Genomic DNA, 23,151 nt, shown 5'->3' with positions numbered 1-23,151 from the left:
TTTGTCCGATGGACTGGAAATTTTGCACATATTCTATTCTATTTGCTTTAAAATGAGACAAAAAAATCGATTTTTCGAATTTTTATTGGTACAAAGTATATAAATTCAATAGAAAGAATTCATAATATTTAGGATACAATTTTTAATATTTACAGAGTAGGATATTTAGAATTAAAAATAGAAAATATCGGGCCACGTTCGGTAAAGTCGCCATGTAAAATTTATGCCCCGCTTTCAGTATATTGAAGTTTTTAATCATACAGGCCCACGCTATAGTTTATCGCAGAATTTTACAACTATTGAAACAATTTTTAGGTTTTGCTGTGGATGGCGATGTTCTCTATCTTCTAGAGAGTGAAAGGCAGGTCTTTACTGTTCGGCATCTTTATTGAGAGTGATCTTATTCTACTCAAATGATACACACGAAACCTTATTTCTACACATAGAACTATTTACAATGTGTGTGCATGATCCTAATTACATTTCAATTACCTACCATGTATGTATGTGTGTTGCCATAATGTAACACATACATTTGGTACTTCCAACACTCCTCCTCAACACACATACATACAAATCTACACAAGATTCTAGCCGAATAATTCTTTATTTCCTAACTTACATACTACTCTTGTAAACACATTACAAATACACATCAAATACAGTTTTATCTTAATGTAAGTATAAAGAATTCTAATCAGTAATCATCAGGCTCCTCCTGAATGGTGTCTCCCATTGACGTACAATGGCACTCTTCTTCGAAACACATTCGAGATTTTCTATTGCTTGCGGTCTGGTTGTTGTCGTGGACTCTCTCCATTCGTACAACTGTTAGGTTATTGCTATCTCATTCTATTTCTCCGTTTGCCTGCCAGAAACACACTCGATGGCATGAACAGATGTTTGACCCTTTTCGCCGTCAGCTTGATTATTTAGGATCGTCGCTTCTCTCGCGTCAATCTTTACGACGTCGTTCTCTGCTACTTCACCAACCGCAATAAACGCTGCAGATTTGAGACAAACAACACATCATTAGGCTCGATGTTTCCGTTGTTAATTACCACTTTCCCTTGCGTTCTGCGCTCGGTCATCATCATATGTCGTAAACTCATTACGATCGCTGTCTAGACACCAGATGTTTTTTTTTCCATTAACAGTTTTATTGTTCATCGTTGCCACAACCGTGTACGCATTCACTGTGGGGGTTTCCTTACCCTTTCTCTTTACCTGAGAACTCGGACATTGTGCTGCATTGTTTTTCTGCGTACTCGATGAACTTCTCCTTTGACTCTCTCTTCTTGTTGTTGCTACAATTTGCGTGTATATTGCTGCCTTTCCTCGATGCCTGCTCGTTTACAACGGACGTAAACACATGTAGATGTAAGATGTACTCTTCGATGACCAACATCAGTTTTCATCGCCAATACCTGCTTTATTAAGGAAACCTGACACACTAGTTCCTTTGGTTGATGAATTTCTTCCAGAGTACTCCACGCTTCTTTTGTCGATTCACAGTTTCTGGTATCTCTCTTCTCTGAATGACATTCCACAGCTCTTGATGAATCTACACTGACTTCATCTTCACGCTCCAGCTATCGCAATTGTCATCTGACAATCGACGTTGGAAAATGCACTAATCATTTCCATTCTCGGACTCGACACACGATTTTGATTGACAAACAATCGTCACGAGAATTCCTGGGCACTTCCACTTTGGACACTTTCTGGCTGCTACTCACACATTTTTACAGGAACTTTTCTTCTTCTCCTCTGAGTGTGCTCCTGGGCCCATAACCTATTGAAACAATTTTTAGGTTTTGCTGTGGATGGCGATGTTCTCTATCTTCTAGAGAGTGAAAGGCAGGTCTTTACTGTTCGGCATCTTTATTGAGAGTGATCTTATTCTACTCAAATGATACACACGAAACCTTATTTCTACACATAGAACTATTTACAATGTGTGTGCATGATCCTAATTACATTTCAATTACCTACCATGTATGTATGTGTGTTGCCATAATGTAACACATACATTTGGTACTTCCAACAACAACCACAAAGAATTGCCGTTGTCTTTGCTATAGCAAGATTTTTACTATTTCGATAATCTTAGCCTAGAGTATGGTGCTTTTTGCCGCACTTGTAGCAGCAAAATTTGCTGGTACAGTTTTTAACCGTGTGAGTCTTGGAAAGACAATTGAGACACAAGCTGTTCGGCATCCATTTCAATAAATTTAAGGCATTTGGGAATAACATGCAACTTATTGGAGCATAATCCGCACTCGGTGTCAGTTATACTATCTTGAAAGGATTTAATGGTTCTTGAATTGTGATTGTTGTTGGTTTTATTGGAAGAATTGGGGGAGTTAGCCGTTTTTCGACGAATTTCTAAGACGGATTCCAAGGTCCGTTGTCGGTTAGTCAAAAAGGAGTAAAGTTCCGACCATTTGGGAATTTCCGCCTTAACCTCCAATGTCTGTACCCATAAGGTCAATGTTGACTCTGGGAGACGGTTGGAGCAGATGTGGATGAAAATGGGATCCCAACTAGCGGCATCGATTTCATAGGTCTTTAGGAGGGATATGCATGTATTCACGTCCCGTTGAATGTTCTTGAGAGAAACGCTGGATTCGTTTTGTATATAGGGAAGATTGAACAAGTTTTTCAGCTGTATGTTCACCAGAACTCTCCTATTTTCATAGCGTAGGCTTTTCCCCGCTGTGGTAAAGTTGTCATGGGTGAGAGAGAATTTGCTGACAATGTCATGGGGTTCACCCTTGGTTCTTTGATTGAGATAGAACAGTTTCTCCACGGAACTCAATCTGGAATTTTTCATACAGACTGCCGTGGACATGTCCTTAAATGTGGGCCATGAAGGGTAGTCACCACTAAAAAGAGGAACTTCGCATGGAGGAAGCTTAAACCCCTCCTTTTGGGTAGGTGTTGAGCTGACAACTGGTGAGGCTAGGCTATGAAGCTTCTCACCTAGTTGAGAAAAACAACGACAATAAGTGTCGAAAGAGCTGCAAAATTTTGACTTGATTGTATCAATTGGTGATGCGTTTTGCTTTCGTCATGCTTGTGGGAATCACCTGCCTCTTCAGCGCCTTCAGCTTCCTCCTGTTCTGTATCGATGAGACATTGTTCATACGCTGGCTTCAATCGAGACCAAAGTTCTTTCAGTTCTTCTGTATAAGCCTCAATCACGTAGGAAGATGACAATTGTGTTTGCTTGTCGTTGGCTTCAAACTCAACGGGTCTGTCTGACAGGCGTATGAATTTTTCTAACGACATGGCGAACGTTACGTTACATTGGATAGAACTGATTGCTACGATCCAAGGTATTAGATAAAGGAATAGTTCAATATGGAAACCTTCAAGACTGGGGGTATGAATGAGGTTAAACGTTGCTTAACAAAAATTAAGATGTGAAGTGGAGATAAAGATAAAGATAAGATGTCTACTTCTTTCAACAAATTAAATTTTTTATTGTTGTGGATATATTGCTTGCAACTAGCTTTTATAATGATCAAATACACATCAATAGAAATTTTGAGATAAAACCAAAAGAACACTGGATAATAGATGATGCTTTGAATGAAGAGCATGCAGCGAGTCTTCAGATAAAGTCATGTGAATCGTTCAAATTGTAATTCCATATACATTTACGGCAAAGGTATAAGATAACACACCATGTAGCGACGTCACTAATCAGCTGATTTTAAACTCAGGTCAATGACCGCGTATTCTGTGAGTGTTTAGAAATTGGAGACTGGACGGATAGAGAACAATATTGGGAGTACAAGAGAATTGGAAACCAAAAACACTACGTGACATTCTATATGTTAACCCTTTTAGGTCAAATGAGACTTCTAGGAACTAGCCACGTTTACCACCAACATGTTTAAAATGTCACCTTCAACGTTCGGAGAGATCAATACACTGATGAATATGTTGTTTTTAGAGATTATTTTGTTAAATTCATGTGAACGGAATTTAATAATTTTTTTTTTCTTAAGAAGTATTTCTGGAGCATGGCACAATTACCCAAGTAGTGGCATCCTAAAATTTTGAATATGTTATGTCAAAACTTTGTTTATATTGTTGGGGAAATTACAACAAAAATAATTTTTTTATAAAGGGATTTGACTTTTTATATTCGATCAGCTGGTGTGATACCACTACCTGGTAGTTCTGCCATGTTCTGGAGTAAATAAACATTCTTATATTTCCAATTTTTTATAATTGGTCCAACCGTGGTATTTCTCTATTGTTATTTCTTCCTTGTTATTTCACGGTGTTGCTTTACCATGGGTACAATAAGAGTATAGATACAATTTTGGAGCAGGAATAATTGAAAAAGTTGTTGCAGTGGAACCACAGCCTTGCAAGGGTTAAGATCAAAAAGCTTAACAATTTAAAACCATAATAGAGTAAATTTTGTCACATGTCAGTAAATGTAACCATAACACGAGAAATGTTCTATACGTGGGAGATAGAATATCACTAATAATTTGTTGGTAGAGCTTTGAGTGTATTTTGAGTTCATATGTTGCGGCGAATTGGTTTGTTGTTTAGCAAACAATCGTCAAATTGCAACAAAGTGTTTGGGTATTTTATATTAGTGCGGAATTTTAGGGGTGTTGCACTTAAGTAAGGATGCCAATGTTTGTGTTGTTTATGGGGGACATAAACAGCATTTTTCCAAAAAAGAAACTAATGATGGGAAAGAGCTTGAATAAATGTACATAGGTAACACTATATCCTGATGGATATAAATCAAAATTTCTCGGATTTTAACTAACAATTGAGTTTGGATCATTTAAAGATATTTAGCAACACTTATTTGGACAATCAGCATTAAAAGACTTGATTTTCACTGATTATTTTTTTATTTGGCGAAATTTTCGCCTATTACTCCTTTTCATGAGACAAAAAGCTAAATTTTCAATACCTATGTAGACACTATAATAAGCACAACTTTTCACAAAATGTAAGGCTGTTTTAGTATTGATTTTTTGAACGTTTGGAGTTTTCTTTCAGTTCACTTCTTTTGACAATAAATACGGCGGTAAAACACAAGACGATTGCATTTGTTTATATTGAGAATTGAGACCAGTGAGATCTAAATTGTATATGTGATCTCCACAAAGTGAGTGAGTATTGCGTGCCAAAAGCAGAAAAGCTTTCAAAAGGTTGGTCTTACTTAACATTTAGTAGGCTAGCCTGTTGCAAGAGTAAGCAATTCAGCCTATAGAAATGAACAAATATCAGTTGAGATATTTCAATGAATAAGTTGGGAATAAAATCAATGCTAATATATAACAATGTATTTTCTAAAGGGAACTCTCCTGGCATAACGTTGTCTGGGAATCCAATGCGAGAAATCTAATAAAATTACAAAAATATTTGTTATCTTTTTCTTATCAAATAGGCAAACAGGAAAGAAAAAAACAAGAGTAGCAAATTAGAACAAGTACAAAAGTAGGAATTAGAATTTTTGAAAGTGAAGAGAATTTTTACTTCAGTGCAAGTTTTATGTAGGTTAAAAAAAACTTGTTACTAAATTTTTTGTAGTCGACGGAGTGAGTATCACTTAACCAAATGAAGGAGAAATACTAACGTTTCTATTCCAAAAAAAATGGTAAAAGCATAAAATAAATAAGGGTAGGAACGTCAATTAGCTGATAGATCATTGTTATACATTCACGCATATTGTGCACAGAGTTCGCCATATTAAGCCGCTAAAATTTAAACGCAACAAAAATAAACAAAATAGTCATTGAAAGGAAAATCCATCTGTAATGTAAGCCAAAATCAGCATTAGGGTAAACATTTTTATTTATTTATTTATTTATATCAAAATTCATATATGATACAAAGCCTCAATGGCCAATTAAACGTATCTCAAAACAAAAAACCTGAGTTATAAAATAATAAATTCAATTTAATTTACTTAAATACATTAATATATAACAAATAATTATTATTTAAATGCAGATATATTTCTTCGGCTCGCCAGCCATAAAAACAGTTAAAGAAAAAAAAAAAACAATAAAAAAGTCCAAAGAGTAGTAACTCAACATGTGCTGATTATTCAAAGAGTGACTTATTATACATGACTTTAAATATATCTGGATTGTTGTTCACGTAGCCTTTGCATGTATCTAAGGATTTTCAAACGAAAAGAGTTATTGGTGTGAGAAAAAAAACGTAGTTCTATTGGTAAAAAATTCCAAAACCGAGCGACTCTGACTAAGAAAGACTTAGAATACACATCTTTCCAAATCAAAGGAATAAAAATCTGAGGATTTCTAATAGTGTTTAAAAAAGTAAATGTCCTACTAAGAGCAAAAGGCATGCCATTTTTAATAAGATTGTAAAAAAGCAACACACAACGATAATTGACAAACATATCAAATGAGCACCCTAGAAAACGAACGACATGTTCAGATACATGACTTCTTCGTCGAAGATTAAATAAAAAACGTGTAATAGTATTCACAATACGGTTCACTTTGTCAATATTTCCGCCAATAGTGCCAGAATATACCTCAAACCCATACAAGACTTGAGATAAAAATAGAGAATTCGCCAGCATTAACTTAATTCTGTAAGGGAGATATAAATTTGATCCATAAACTCTACGCAACATACCCCAAACTCTCCCAGACAAAGCATCAATATGACTCTCAAATGAAAGATCACAATCAATAATTACACCCAAACACTTGTGCTGCTGTACGAAGTCGATTTTAGTGCGATCCAAGAAGATGTCAATATTAGGCAAAAGGTTATTATTACCAAAAAATAACGCCTTGGTCTTAGAAGGGTTGACTTTTAATGAATTCATTGTCGCCCAACGAAGGAAATAATTTAGATTTGAATTTATATTACTTTCAAGAATGTTGATAGTACCACGTCTACTATTAAAGAGCAAGAATATATCGTCTGCAAATATAAAAGTAGAGCAAAAAACAGAATTCGTGCAACGAGGAAGGTCATTCACATATAGGATAAATAGAAGGGGACCAAGTACAGATCCTTGTGGAACACCAGAGAACAAGGGTAGGCAATTAGATTGACAACCATTTAGAACAACAAACTGGCTCCTATCACACAAGTAGGAAAAAATTAGTTTACAAGCAGATTTAGAGAAGTTAAACTCATCTCTCAATTTTAAAATAAGTGAGGTATAATTAATAGAATTGAAGGCTTTGGACAAATCTAAGGATATAAGAACACTAACCATATCATCGTTGATGGCTTCACGAACAGATTCAGTTAGTTGAAGCAATAAATGAGTAGTGTTATGTCCCTTGCGAAAAGCAAATTGACAATCATTAATCCGACTTTCACAAATCTGAAGCATTTGATTCTTAATGACATGCTCCATAATCTTTGATACAGCAGGCAAAATAGAAATTGGCCTCAAGTCATCAGATTCCCTAACAGACCGCGATTTTGGAATTGGCACTACTCGAGCTGTCTTCCACGCAGATGGGAAAACTGACGTAGTTAAAATAGAGTTAAAAAGGTTCAGTATAAGGCCCGAGACATATGGAAAAACTAGTTTAATGAAGGATATAGGTATGCCGTCAATACCAACAGATTTAGATGTAACCTTATTTATTGCTTCACAAAGCTCATCTTCATTAATGCAACGAAACGAAAAAGACGAATCAGCATCTAGGAAATCATCCACATTAAAAGATACATCGTAAGATACATCAGAAGCATTTGCAAAGAACTCATTGATAGTATCTACATCAATATTTATCCCCTCATTGTTGTTTCCAACACAGCCATGACTTCTTAGAACCTTCCAAAGTCTAGTGGAATCCATTCTTCCATAAAGCCTCGCATAATGAATTCTCCTCTCTTTGCGTATAACAGATTTTGCCTTGTTCCTGTACTTGCAATAGACACGCCAGTTTTGCCGAGATGGGTCCCTTTGGAAAGAAAGGAAAGCCAAATCCCTTATCGAAGTAGCAAACCTGACTCCACTTGACTGCATCCAAGGATCACCCGAGTAACGAATTTCTTTCCTAGCAATAGGAACAAACGAAAAAAGTTCATCGAAGAGAGAACATAAATAAGAACATTTAACATCCACATCCGTACACTCTACAATCAAACTGCTATCAAAGGAGGCAAGGAATGAAAATAAACCATCCCAATCAGTGTTCCTAAAATCGCGGAATTCAAAATAGTCTGGTAAAGGATTATAATTAATAGAGAGAGATGCAAAAATAAGAGCATGGTCAGAAATCGCAGGACACTGAACCTGATTAGAGTAGCTCAAGAGAGCACAGTCACTGACTAACATGAAATCAATCGGAGATGTCGACCGACTACGTAAGTCAAAGTGCGTAGGGATTGAGTTATGAGCAATATTTAGATTCAATCCAGTACAAAGTGACCGAAACAGGTTTGCTCTCGAAGGATTAAATAAATTGCAGTTGAAATCTCCAACAGTTATTATATTAGTATATTCAGCAAACATGTCACAGTGAAGGTTCTCAAAAACATCTACATTACCCGAAGGTAAATAAACAACACCGAAAAGAAGTTTAGTATTAGAAAATTGCAACTCTATGAAAAGAGACTCACAATGTCGGACTGAGGTTTTAGAAACATACTTGTATTGAAGACCCTTAGAAACATATATTCCAACACCACCACCTCTAGCTGCTATCTGACGGTCATTACGACACATGTTGAAGCCTGGAATAGAAACAGCAGAATCCAATATATCAGACGAGAGCCATGTCTCGGAATTAGCAAAGATATCAAATGTACTATCTTCCAAAATACGTTTAATTTCATCAAATTTAGTAGTAGGTTTAATGCTCCTGCAATTTAGATGAGCAATTTTAAGATTATTTTTATATGGATGCAATAAACTTTTTAGATAGGTGTTACCACTCACTATTGGACCAAGATTATCGTTAAAAGACATCAAAAACATAGCAGATGGGGAGCAAAGTAAGGAAATATAAATGCGAGAATCTTTTGCAAACACTACGATTCATTATAAACAAAAATTCAATCAATAATACAGCTCATCGCATAGTTAAAAAAAGAGATCAAATAAAATATCAACATATGCATATGTATACAACTTTGAATGAAATAATTGAACCATCATCCAGCTGAAAAACCTCATAGAGGTAAAAAAGAAGTTGTAAACTAGCTACAGCTGTATCCAGGTTTCACAATATGAAAAAATAGGTATATAATAAAGAAAATAGATCAGTCAATTATGATTTGTGAATAGCAAAGAACAACCAGAAGCATCTCGTTCAATCTGTTTACCATCAGGCAGCGTAATTTTCGCTCTAGCTTTATCTCCGTTTATGATTTTGTACTTCGAAATAACATTCTGTCGACGAAGCTTATTACAGACGGCATTCAAGCTACTAGCCCCAGGAGAAAAGTGGTCATTCAAATAAACCCTTCTCGAAACATCTCCGCCATCAGCTGGGAGAATATCAGATACCCTTAAGGATCGACTCTTAAAATAATCACGCATGATTTTATCTCGAAGTTCTGCACAGTTAAGCTTCACCAATATATGCTTCTTGTTATGAATGTAGCAGGATAAACCGACATCACGACGTTCTAGATTCACTTTAAAAAAAGCTGCTATAGAAATCACAGTCCCAACCAAATCATTCAGACCATCAGGCAATCCACTTATAAGAAAATCCGCACGATTCAATCTACGGTGCAAAGCATTATTTTCCGCTTTAAGGAGTTTATTTTCATCCTCCAGAGCTTTAACGGACGTTTCAAGAGCAGCAACTTTCTCATTGCATCTCGTAATAGCATTTTTTATTTCATTAAGGCAGGACGTCATTTGCGCATTCAATTTTTCAATAGCCGTCTTTATTGAGCCCAGCTCTCCCTGATGCAAAGCAGTGAAGGAATCCAGTTTCTTGTTAATGTTTTGTATGTCATCTGAAGTTGCACCACGGTTATTTCGGCTTTTATCGAGGTTGAATTCACAGGTGGTGCAAATAAAGGCACTGACTCTAATTGCCTTAAGTGCAGCAAGCTCTTTTTCACTTAAATTAGCACAGGGTCCATGCACCCATCTATCAAAAATGTTGCACTGAATAGAACCTGGGGCGCCTGGATTTTTAGTCACAGGTTCATTACATTTACCACACAATGTTTGCTTCTTCGCTGCAGGCATATTGTTTAGTAACAACGGATGAAGAATAACAGAAAAAAAAACAGCAACAACGGCAAGGCACTTCCAGTCAAAGGAAAGAGAAACAGCAGAATAGAAAGAATAAAATAATTGCGTAACACAGTCAAAAATTTATATTTTGAAACCACAGTATTTGACTGAGATATTCTTTGAATTTCAATTTTCCAGAACAAAATAATCTTTCCACAAAAGTATTTGATTGTTTACAAAAGCCAACAGTTGATATTTAAGATAAAAACAAAAAAGCGATCAGCTGCAAACCGAACAGACGTTTACTCAGGCATAGGGTTACAGCCAAAGCCGAAACCGCTTGCATACAAAATATCCACCCTCTTATATTTTTTGCTGATAGTTAGAATTACCTAGCTGCCGACGAACTCGGCAATTAATAAAGGTTGGTGCTAATTTTGCACCGTAGCCTTGTGATAAGTTGCTTTGTTTGAAATTTCACTGTAGCCTTATGAAAATTTGCTTTGTTTGAAATTTCACCAATAAATCTACATCAAGGACACCCCTTTGCTTCAAAGATTACAGGTTCGTTGGTTTCTTCAAAACTGCTTCCGCATCCAGAGTACGTAAAAATACTTTAAATAAAATTTCCAATCGTTTTGTTTAGTATTTTCCATAGGAACAATACAAAACGAAACATAACCCTCGTTGGCCGAGCTCGCTGTTTAGTTTCGTTTTGTTTACATTCGTGAGTACGAACAAAACGAAAAGCGAAAAGTACTCAACTCCACAACAACAGATAGAAAACTAAATAGTACTTAACACATGTGAATAAATCAAAAACGTTTGGTGGTTGATAAAATTCACTGTTGTATGCTGATGCTAACTTATAGGGTTGTTAAGCAATCACATGTGTGTGTGTCTGAGTGTGTCATTGACCATAATGCACGGCAAACGTTTCCCAAAAATACTTGTAGTTTCGGTGGTGAATGAAACAACTCGGCAAAGCATAGCCGAAGTTACATTTCACCAATCGTACGGTTTCCATCTTTTTACGTTGAAAAGTTTGTGTTTTTGTTTTGGTTGTGAGAATGAAACGATTCAGAGAAGCTGAAAAGTTTGTGGCTTTGTGTGATTGGTACGGGAATCGTTTTGTTTCTTTCCGTTCTTTGTCCGCATCAAATCCTAAGGTCTACTTCCTAGTATTTCACGAAAAAACATTTTTGCTAAATCTTACGGTTATACCTTCAAGAATATTGTGCTGGCGTAGAAGTGGATAAGCAGAGCGGTTTGTTACCATGTGTTGGCCAACAACTAGATAATAGGGTGCTTTTCTGATAACAGACTGAAATGAGAACCTAAGTGCACAGCAAATTTTACCCAGCAGAAGATCCCAATCGTTCTGGTTCGGAGAAATATATGCTAATATTGTTGTAATAATTAATTTATTTACGCTTTCAGTGGCATTATTTTGATGGTCATACGCCGCTGTAAACATGTGAAGGACTTTAAAACGCTGTAGAAACTTACTAAAATGGTTTGATCTAATCTGAGAACCGTTATCCGGCACTATAGTTTCGGGGACACCATAAGTATAAAACAAAGTTTTTAACATCTATCACTATGTTAAAACAATATAAAGTAACAGCATTACTCAGCTGACTGAACTGAGCTGTAATGTTAGTGTCAAATTCCGTTCGATATTTTATATATTTATTTATATTTTCGATGTATATTACATTTCTTAAGGAAAAATATATCATTCAGAAAAGAACTATTTCCCATAAAGAATTTTTGATATCAATGACATGTAACCTACTCCAAGTCCGAACGACGTGCCGCACACTATAACACCGCTCATAGAGGCGGTACAACATTTGTTAATATGTGTGGCATTTTGTTAAATTTGAATGAAAGAAATCCCTAATAAGCATGTGCTTTTTGATTTCAAATCAAAAAGATTGAAACAGCTTCTCCTTTTCCAAGGAATTTTTAGCGACCCTACACATTTTTGGAAGAAATTATGCATTAAGTGGAATGATACGGAAACATCCAAATTGAAAATGTAACTAATTTTCATTCATGCTTTTAAATATCGTCACCATAAATGCCCGAAGACGTAACCCACATGAAAATCGAAATTAATTTTTTGATAGAATCTGATACATAAAGCTAAAATACGTGCTCTGACAAACTTTCTAGCTTCTAGGTTCAAAAATAAACCATGCGTTTTCGCGGTTTTAGTTTTATTATTTACTCCCACATTTACATGATTGATAATACTCGAAATACTTGACCTCATAAGATTGATATTCCATAAAACAGGCTTTCATTTTATAACGTTTTTTGATTCTCCTGTAAAGTTTTGGTTTTGTGGGTTGCATCTTCGGGCATTTATTGTGACGATATATTCAATCAAATATGAAAAATTTAAGTTTTTAAAATTCCAATAATTTATAAACATTTCCTTGTTTTGTTTACAACTAACTAACAAACAAAAACAAATTTCTATGTGGTTGTTGTTGAGTTGTATTTGTTGAAGTATATACTTTACCTTATTTGTTCTACCATGACCTAACACAATTTTTGTCCAGCAGAAAACATACAAGGTTTTCTTATACGGCATCTTGTCCAAAGCCTTCTATACCTTTGCTAGATGCTGTTTATAACAGTCGGATTTAAAAATACGAGGGCTGCACGATAACTGTCTGACCTAACAATGTAAACGCGAATAACTACCATCAAAAATAGTTTTATTATTCTTTTAAGTAGTCTCCTGCATGATTTATACTATTTTCATGCGCTCAAACCAATTGTTGAAACACTTCTTTCACCTACCTGCTAAGGTTAAAATACTTACGTGCTAAATAGAAAAAACTTACCTTGTACATAATTGTATTGTAAAATAAATAAAGCATTCTAACCTTAACTCTTAGGTTAAACATAAAATGAATTACCTCGATTTTAATTACTTAAACCTATTCTGCACAAATCATATCCTACTTAAACCTAGCTAAAACTTATGTGCTATATATATGAAATCCTAACTGCCTACCTAAAGATAACTTTCAATCCAAATTAAACTAACTAAAACCTACAAAATTGTTAAAACTTACCTCTACAAATTGCTTAAAACTTATCCTTTTGAATTGCTAAAACCAGTTTATATTGAATAAATAAAACCAGAAAAGAATCAAACTCTTTTGTTGATAAAATACTCACTTGTAAACATTTTTGGTATACTTATTGTAACTACCCAACGCAACCAGGGTTCCTAAACCTAATCCATATGAGAAGAACATTTGGGTAACTGCGTCAATCCAAACCTAGAGTACAGCAGTCTTAAATATGATAAGTTGTATATATTGCTTGGCTAAATCACCTGTGATTCTGTAAGCTTAGAAAAATTTGGTATAATATAGAATTTAATTCCGTCCAATGCTCCTGTTAGGGTAACACCACGCACTAGAAGTATGCTTAATAACACATACGGGAAAAGGGCGGTGAAATAAACGACTTTTCCGGTCCATTTTACTCCCTTCCAAATACAAAAATAACATAACATCCAAACTAAAAGGAGCGTAGCCGCTAGTTCCCAAAGAATACTTCCTATGTCATCAATGCCAGACGATATATTCAACGTTCTTCGCCTAAAGAAAGACAGTTAAAACTTTTAGCCGTGTAATTGAAATTGTTGAATTTTTATTATACCCATTCCCAAAATTCTTTCACAGGATCTGTTATTTCTGACATTGTGGCATTCATGTCATTAACATTACAAATTTTTAACTTAGAGATATTCTCGCGCACTTCCCAACATTTAATTAGTTTTTCCAGGAATTATTGCAGTTGCGCCAGGGAACATCAGTACGCATCGCCATTATCAAATAAAATGCTGCCCACGCTAGAATAACTATATAATATACATTCATCCAACAAGACATAACAGCAGCTGCATATCCAATTCCTTTAAAAATTGGAGTTACTTTAAATACACCTAATCCTCCAATAGTTAACATTTGTCCTAACGCTAATTCCATAAAAAACATAGGTATTCCAGCTAAGAACAATGCAACCAAATATGGTATGAGGAAAGCGCCACCTTCATTTTTATAACACAGGTAAGGAAATCTCCAAACATTTCCTAAACCGATGGCTAAGCCGACGACGGACAGAATGAAATCCAGCTTTGAAGACCATGACCCGCGAGCAGGATTTACAGCAACCTGAAATCGATATTTGAATAAATTTAAAGTTTCAATATTAACAATCTATTGTTAATTATGCAAGATTCAGAAAATGAAAATCCGAAGACTTTGGTAGAGAATATGGTTTAGTGTTGGATATCAAGCAGAAGGCCCTACAATTCAGAGTTGCAGAAACCCATTCTGCAAAATCAATAAGAGAAAGTTTTATGCGAAGAGGTACCTAATAGTTTGTGCGCAAGGGCATTTGAAATGTTGGCTGTAGCTTTAACGAGACTTCTATGAGCAGAACACAAGTTCAATTGTGGTATAATCAGTTCAATGAAGGCCGAGAAGATGCCAATGACGATGCTCTTCCTGGTCACCCGAGCACATCAACAACTGATGAAAACATTGAAGCAGTAAAGAATATGACTTCGATAATCAGAGCAAACTGCTAATGAAATTGGAATATCGTTCTGCTCATTCCAAGAATTTTTACCGTTGCATTGGGCATGCAGCGTGCGGCTGTGAAGTTTGTTCTACAATTGCTAAATTTTGATAAATATCGTTGCATGGACCTCGCTTAGGAGCTGTTGAACATCTTCAACGACGCTTCAGAAAGGTCATAACTGACTATGGCGTTGAAACCTTAGCCAAATCATTCCTATGAATACGTCCAGGAGGAAACGTTCAAGACCAAACAGGACTATCGACATAAACTAAAGGCAACACTGTTATTGGGCTTCGCCCTTAAAACATAACTGGCGAACAAAGCTGACGGCGGCAATTACATAAAGTGACTTAAATCAGTGAAAAATTTTAAAAATCTTAAAGCCAGTGCCTACCATAGTGATGACGGTAAAAACGGATACTGTCAACAACAAAAGGAATTAAGTGTATACCATAAATTGACTCGTCTTCTCAATTCACGCAACAGGGAAATAAGCTGCCTGATATTGTGCACATCATCTTTATATTGACCACAGGTATTTCCAATCAGAATAGTGGAGCAAACATTTGTCCTCGGCCTACAACGCACTGTGGTTGGACTTGTATAGGAAGAGCGGCCAAAATACTTCCTGGGCAGCCCAGCAAAATTCGAAGGAATGCGATGACGTGAATTCATGGCATCTTTTGCATTGGTTCAAACGATGTCGTGAAAGATCCGATCTTTTCATCAGCATTTTAACCTATTCGAAGGAAGTCGTGAAAGATCCGATTGTTTCATCAGCATTTGAACCCATTCCATCGATCCAATAGAAATGAGTTTTGTGTTTTTATTTATACAATTTTTCATAAATATATAAGATTAATTGTGTAAAAAAGGCTTAATGTTGTCGGAGACTCGAAATCACTACCAACGGTGTTAAAACTCTCTTTCCAATGATAATGTCATTGCAAAGGGTTGGTGTAAATGGCATGCCAAAGCATTGGTGTAAATGACATGCTTTGGATCCAAAAATGAATAGCATCTTTTGGTGTCCACGCTCATATAAAATTCATCGATGAAGATGCTAAAAAGATGACATGCCAGCTCACTTGCACCCATGATTGAATGGCATCTTTGGCATCGAACATTTTGCTGGGAGATATCAATACGAAAATTTCGGTAAAGGTTACTGTAGCACACAAGGTTACTGTAGCAAACACAAATAATTAAAAAGCGAAAAAACAAAATAAGTCCAACTTTAATATTGAAAATAGCATTTTTTGTTCAAAATAACGGAGTAACACTTCATCTTTTCTGAAGGTAGACACCTCCTACAATTTTTCGATACATGTATGTACCTCCACACTTTGGTCTTGTCTACATAGATCTGTACTGCCAAATATTCGGTGCTTTAAAGGTTCCAGCCATAATATACAATCAAAATCGCACAATTTTGGATATTTTACATTCAAAACCGAAGTTTAACATTGACGTATAACTGCACCACTCGATTTCTGTAAATAGGTGAAATTTATTCCCTACGCATTTGAAAAATGAAAAAAACACCCTGAAAGGTATCCTTGGAACTTTGGAAAAAAGTTCAAAATAGGCAAAACCAGAAGCAAATATTTTGAACATAGAATCTAGGGGGAACATAGAGTCTAGGGGGATAAACAGGGGAACATAACTAAAACCTTACGTGAATCTCAATTATACTAAAAAGAAATTCTACAAAAGGCCGTCGGAAAACACACATATTAACATACACAACAACTTGACATCCAGAAAACCGCAAACAAATTAAGTTAATACCTTGTTTTCATTATTCATATTAAATTTCATCAATATGCACTTTATTTTAATTTCGCTTGACTTTTGCACCGTTCTTACATCATTATATATTCCATTATTTGGTGATATTCTTGAAGTGTACCGTTAAAATCAATGACACTTTTATTTTAGAGAAGCTAAACCCCTTCATCCCTTAGGAGTACATTCGAACATATTTTGTATCGAAAAATAGACTTTAATTTGTTTTTATTTTGGTCAATGGCAGCGACCACTTCGCAACGCCAAAAAAAATTTAAGCTGCGTACGCATACATACTCGTATTTTACCCTTTGTTTCTTGAATGAAAATTGGGTTCCCTGCTGGAAGTGTGTTTCATGTGATGATGCAAAATCAGACTTATAATTTGAAGATTAAATTATATCCAAATTTACGACTTTTTTGCAAATTCATGTACTTGTATCTTATTTTGATGATTTTTTACCTAAGATTACATAAAATCTTAATTATAAGGTGATTCGATAAAAAAGCTAACGCACAATGTCATATGAATATTTTTCTATATGAACTTTTGAACACACTACAAGCAGATATATGTATACAGTATAATCTCGTTAATCCGGACACCGCATGTTTCGGCGGTGTCCGGATTATCGAATTGTCCTGATTACCGAATAATAATAAAATCATATAATTTTGTACGTTTAAATCATTAATAACGGACTTTTACTAGGTAATAACCTGACATATAAAGATAACGAATTCATAATAAGCAAATATTACGAGTTCCGACCACTTTAAGACCGGTGCAGCTGCTCTGGATACCAAATTTATTTCGTATATTCCTCCAGCGTAATTTAGGTGACATTTGCTGAGTATTTTTGTCATCTGAAACTTCTCTCCTACAGGTGTATATTTATTCGAAGTTTTTTAAAGGACATCAACTTCGTAGTCCATGCACGTATATTGGTTTCCCTTATACATGGGGCTTGAGCCTGTTATGACTCTCGATAGAACTTCAGAATTCAATTGGACTCATCTCATTATGGTGAATATTTAAACATTTGTATTAACATCGACTAATGACTTCATCTCAAATGTTATAGCTTACGAATAAGACAAAATGGAATTTAAATATATCGGTTGCATAATTACGAGAATGCAACATAACAATACTTAGTTACCGGCGATTTTGAATGTCTAAGTAAGAAAATAAAATGGTAAATTTTTAATTTACTGAAATTCCAACATTATGTCTCTACTGGTTTCCTCGTTTAGCTGTAAATCCCAATAAAAACTAAGCTGTTAATCCCAACGCTTTAAATGATTTAAATATTTCTAGGTGAAATACCATTGGGATACATTACATGCCCTCAAGGGACTTTCTCACTGATGAACCAATCCCTTTACAGAAAAGGAACACGCAGCATCAAATATTCAGAGAACAGGGCTACCCAATACTAGTTTTTTTAATACTTTTGCTTATAATATACATTATCAATGGTTGAACGATGGGAAAATCATTTGTCAGATTCAGATAGTTAATCACATATTCACTGTATAACTGAGTTAACAATGGCTATATAGAAAGTCGAGTTTTGGACCGAAACTTAGAAAAACTTAAATCTTCGTATTTATACACCAATTGTCATTGCTAAGAACGAAAACGTCAATGAAATAAATAAGAATCGAATGTTAAAGATAGGAAAAAATAATGGTGTCCGGATTATCGAGGTAAGAAAAATTTGTGATGTCCGGATTACAGAGTCTACAATGTAAAAAATTCTAGTGTCCGGACTACCGCGTTGTCAGGATTAACGTGTGTCCGGATTATCGAGACTATACTGTAGCTGAAAAACTTTGGAGCAAAACGACATAACCAAAATGGCATAACCTTTTGTTTCTCACACAGTTTATTATAATACCATTACATACATAATTTATAATTTTATTTGATGTATTATATCAATTAAAAGGGATTGTGCGGGACCTTTTTATGTCCTCCACCATAATATAAATAGTATAATTAAATTTGTCATTCCATTTGTACACATTATTCGTCGGAGACCCTCTAAATTATATATTCTTGATCAGCACAACATTCTGAGTCGACATAAATATGTCCGTCCTTACGTCTGTTGAAATCAATATATAGCTCGCAATTTTTAAGATATAGCTTTATAATTTCGTATACAAGATTCTATTACTCCTAGGATGTTTGGTATTGAAAATGGGCTGTACCGGTGCACGTGTTGACATAGCCCCCATAGAACGGTACCTCCCGATTTTCGGTATTTTGAAGTTTGTGTGCTCAACATACCACCGAAATTGCTGAAATTTGGTCTTCGTTGAGGGTATAAAACTTTCTGTCGGAAATTGGTCGGTATAGCCCCTCGTCTTCATATAGCCCCCATAGAAAGGTACCCTTCGATTTTCGGTGTTTTGAAAGTTTTAGCCACATAATTCAACCGGAATAACTGAAATTTGGTATTTAGTCTTCGCTAAAGGTACGAAACATATATACAGGTACAATAACTGCCTTGCAAAAAATCAGATAGTATAGGTCCATGTTTTATATAAGCGTAACCCCCATATAAGCGTAGCCACCATTTAAGGTTTTTTAAGATTTTAGGTTTCCCTGCCGAATTGGTCGTTAATTGAATTTTAGTGTTCACAAAAGACAGAAAGCTTACTGTCCATATATAGAAGGAAATCGTTTTGGAAATTCTTCCTTATGTACTAAATGGTACTAAATTTGGTACAATTTGCGTGTGGGTGAACGGATAGAACTGGAAACCTGAAATTTGGAATTAAGATTGCTGTCCGGATTACAGAGTCTACAATGTAAAAAATTCTAGTGTCCGGACTACCGCGTTGTCAGGATTAACGTGTGTCCGGATTATCGAGACTATACTGTAGCTGAAAAACTTTGGAGCAAAACGACATAACCAAAATGGCATAACCTTTTGTTTCTCACACAGTTTATTATAATACCATTACATACATAATTTATAATTTTATTTGATGTATTATATCAATTAAAAGGGATTGTGCGGGACCTTTTTATGTCCTCCACCATAATATAAATAGTATAATTAAATTTGTCATTCCATTTGTACACATTATTCGTCGGAGACCCTCTAAATTATATATTCTTGATCAGCACAACATTCTGAGTCGACATAAATATGTCCGTCCTTACGTCTGTTGAAATCAATATATAGCTCGCAATTTTTAAGATATAGCTTTATAATTTCGTATACAAGATTCTATTACTCCTAGGATGTTTGGTATTGAAAATGGGCTGTACCGGTGCACGTGTTGACATAGCCCCCATAGAACGGTACCTCCCGATTTTAGGTATTTTGAAGTTTGTGTGCTCAACATACCACCGAAATTGCTGAAATTTGGTCTTCGTTGAGGGTATAAAACTTTCTGTCGGAAATTGGTCGGTATAGCCCCTCGTCTTCATATAGCCCCCATAGAAAGGTACCCTTCGATTTTCGGTGTTTTGAAAGTTTTAGCCACATAATTCAACCGGAATAACTGAAATTTGGTATTTAGTCTTCGCTAAAGGTACGAAACATATATACAGGTACAATAACTGCCTTGCAAAAAATCAGATAGTATAGGTCCATGTTTTATATAAGCGTAACCCCCATATAAACGTAGCCACCATTTAAGGTTTTTTAAGATTTTAGGTTTCCCTGCCGAATTGGTCGTTAATTGAATTTTAGTGTTCACAAAAGACAGAAAGCTTACTGTCCATATATAGAAGGAAATCGTTTTGGAAATTCTTCCTTATGTACTAAATGGTACTAAATTTGGTACAATTTGCGTGTGGGTGAACGGATAGAACTGGAAACCTGAAATTTGGAATTAAGATTGCTGTTGGAGTTTAGGTTAGACGTATGGAGGTTGTTTTAGAAAGCTTACTGTCCATATATATCCTGGTTTAAGTGTACCCGGTATAGACCAATTTTATGGATTTCGAAAGTTTTTTGTTAAATCTTCGAACCGAGATTGTTTTAAGTTGCAATTATTGGTCCATGTTTTGAAAAGAACAGCAATGTCGCCAAATGATTATTTTTGTAAAGGGATTATTTATTATCAGTTAAGATATACTGCCCCTTTTCTTTTAAAATGAAAGAAAACTTATTGTTATTTTGTAGTTTAATACACTTCGTTGTGGAGTGTATAAGAAGCTTAACACGTTCTTATTTGTTCAATATTTAAATGGAATAAAATTTATTATAGTCAATTATTATTTTTTTGAGATTTTTTTACGTTAACAACAACTTTGGAAACATCAAGGAAAGCTTCAACGACTAAATTACTTAGTGTTTAAAGAAATATTAAAAAAGATTTATTAATATAAATAAAATAACTGTATTAAGATAACTATTTAAAAAAAAAAGAACAATTAAACAGTATTTGTAATAAAAATATAACATTAAAAAATATTAATTTAAAATTTGAACGGATATAGCTAGCAACTTGAACTTTGGTATGGGATTCAAGGTTGGGAAGTGGCGTTGATATAAGGAAATCGTTTTGGAAATTCTTCCTTATGTACTAAATGGTACTAAATTTGGTACAATTTGCGTGTGGGTGAACGGATAGAACTGGAAACCTGAAATTTGGAATTAAGATTGCTGTTGGAGTTTAGGTTAGACATATGGAGGTTGTTTTAGAAATTCGTATTTGTGTGTACGAAAAGTACTAAATGGTACTATATTTGGTACAAATTGGGTCTTGGTGAACGAATAGAGCTGGAATCCTAAAGTTTGGAATTGTCATTATCCAACAGGATTGACATGGGAAGACAGGTTTGGAAATTTGTACTTATGTGTACAAGAAGTATTAAATGGTACTAAATTAGGTACCATTTGGTTTTGGGACATCGGATAGAGCTGGAGTTCTGAAATTTGGAATAATGATTACTCTTGGAGTGAATAATTCAGATATGGATGTACTTTTAGAAGTTCGTACTTACCCAGCAAAATTTGAAGGAAGGGGTTCCATGCGATGACGTGATTTCTTTTGCATTGGTTCAAACGAAGTCGTGAAAGACCCGATCCTTTCATTAGCATTAAAACCGATGTAAACGAAGTCGTGAAATATCCGATGAATTTTGTGTTTTTATTTATACAAATTTTTCTAAATATATAAGGTTAAATATTTGTAATAGGCTTGATGTTGTCGGATACTAGAAATCACAACCAACGTTGTTAAAACTCTCGTCGTAATGATAATGTCATTACAAAGGGTTGGTGAAAATGACATGCCAAAGCATTAGTGGAAATGACATGCCAAAGCATTGGTGAAAATGACATGACAAAGCATTGGTGTAAATGTCATGCTTTGTCATCCAAAAATTAATAGCATATTTTGGGGTCCACGCTCATATAAAATTCATCGATGAAGATGCTAAAAGGATGGCATGCCAGATCACTTGCACCCATGATTGAATGGCATCTTTGGCATGGAGCATTTTGCTGGGTATGTGTTCGATAAGTAGTAAATGGTACATATTGGATGCGGGTGAACGGATATAAGAAAAAATCAAATGAAGAAAAGTCTACCAAACAAGTTTCGTAGTTTCGTAAGTGTCACGAACACTGGGGGTCATCATTAATGCTCTAGAAGCACTGTACAATTTTGGCTTACATCCATATTAAAACCTGTTCATAAATTGCTTAGAATTTTGACTGCATGCAGATTTTTGATTTCTATTGCCCTTCATTTTCACATATTTTGAAGGCGTAAAGATTTTCGCACGGGGAAAAGTTCCTTCCAGAATATACTCGGAAAAAGATAAATCTGACAAAAACTGCTGCCATTTTTCAATACAAGATTCAGTAGAAATAATATAAATATGAATGTCACTTCATATTTATGTTCTGTAGTTGAGTAGTAATGAACATTCTAAAGAATATATTAGGAAAAACAAACAGACTAGCCTATATGGGCCCAAATATAGGAACAAGTTAAACATTTGTTCACGTTTTATTAATTTTTAGTGGTATAGGAATTTACCCTCAGAGTCGGAGCCGGAGTCGTGAAAAAACACTGGCCTGGAGTCAGAGTCGAGCCAAAAATATCTCGACCCCGAAACCCTGGTTAAAATACCATCTTGACATACAACATATAGCAGGGACATACGCAGTATTTCATTTCGGGGGGGCCAACTTGACCAAAAATCATGAAAAATTCGAATGTTGTGTAGCGTTACGTAAAGCCATTTTAAGGGGTTATGGCCACTTAGAAGCATCAGAAAAACCATTTTCATGAATTTTTATAAGAAATCTATTAAACCTTGAGTTACCTTCTATTTTTTTTTTGTTTTGTTTTTTTTTTTTTTTGAAAAATCTTTCTGACAAATGCCCGCCTATAAAGCACTGTTTTTACTAAAGCAGTTTGCGGTACCCACTGTAGTTTGAAAAAGAATAACCGACCAGCATATATTTTTTTGGTGGGATCATTACGAACCTAATAATCTTGTCCATTATCGAAACCGAATTAAAAAAACCAATTTTTAAAAATTTTTAACAGTTTTTGATTTGATTAAAATTTCG

At 35.0% G+C, this 23,151-nt stretch overlaps 1 pseudogene; it reads right to left on the bottom strand.

Moving 5' to 3' along the window:
• Positions 1-13,873: 13,873 nt before the first annotated feature.
• LOC141388103 (sodium- and chloride-dependent GABA transporter 1 pseudogene) lies at positions 13,874-22,249 on the bottom strand (annotated as a pseudogene).
• Between the last annotated feature and the right edge of the window lie 902 nt (positions 22,250-23,151).

The sequence above is a fragment of the Musca autumnalis genome, unplaced genomic scaffold, assembly GCF_047663935.1.
Source record: "Musca autumnalis isolate F117 unplaced genomic scaffold, ASM4766393v1 scaffold_562, whole genome shotgun sequence".
Lineage (NCBI taxonomy): Eukaryota > Metazoa > Arthropoda > Insecta > Diptera > Muscidae > Musca > Musca autumnalis.
Note: the sequence above shows the minus strand (reverse complement) of the source record. Positions and strands in the feature narration are given on the sequence as shown.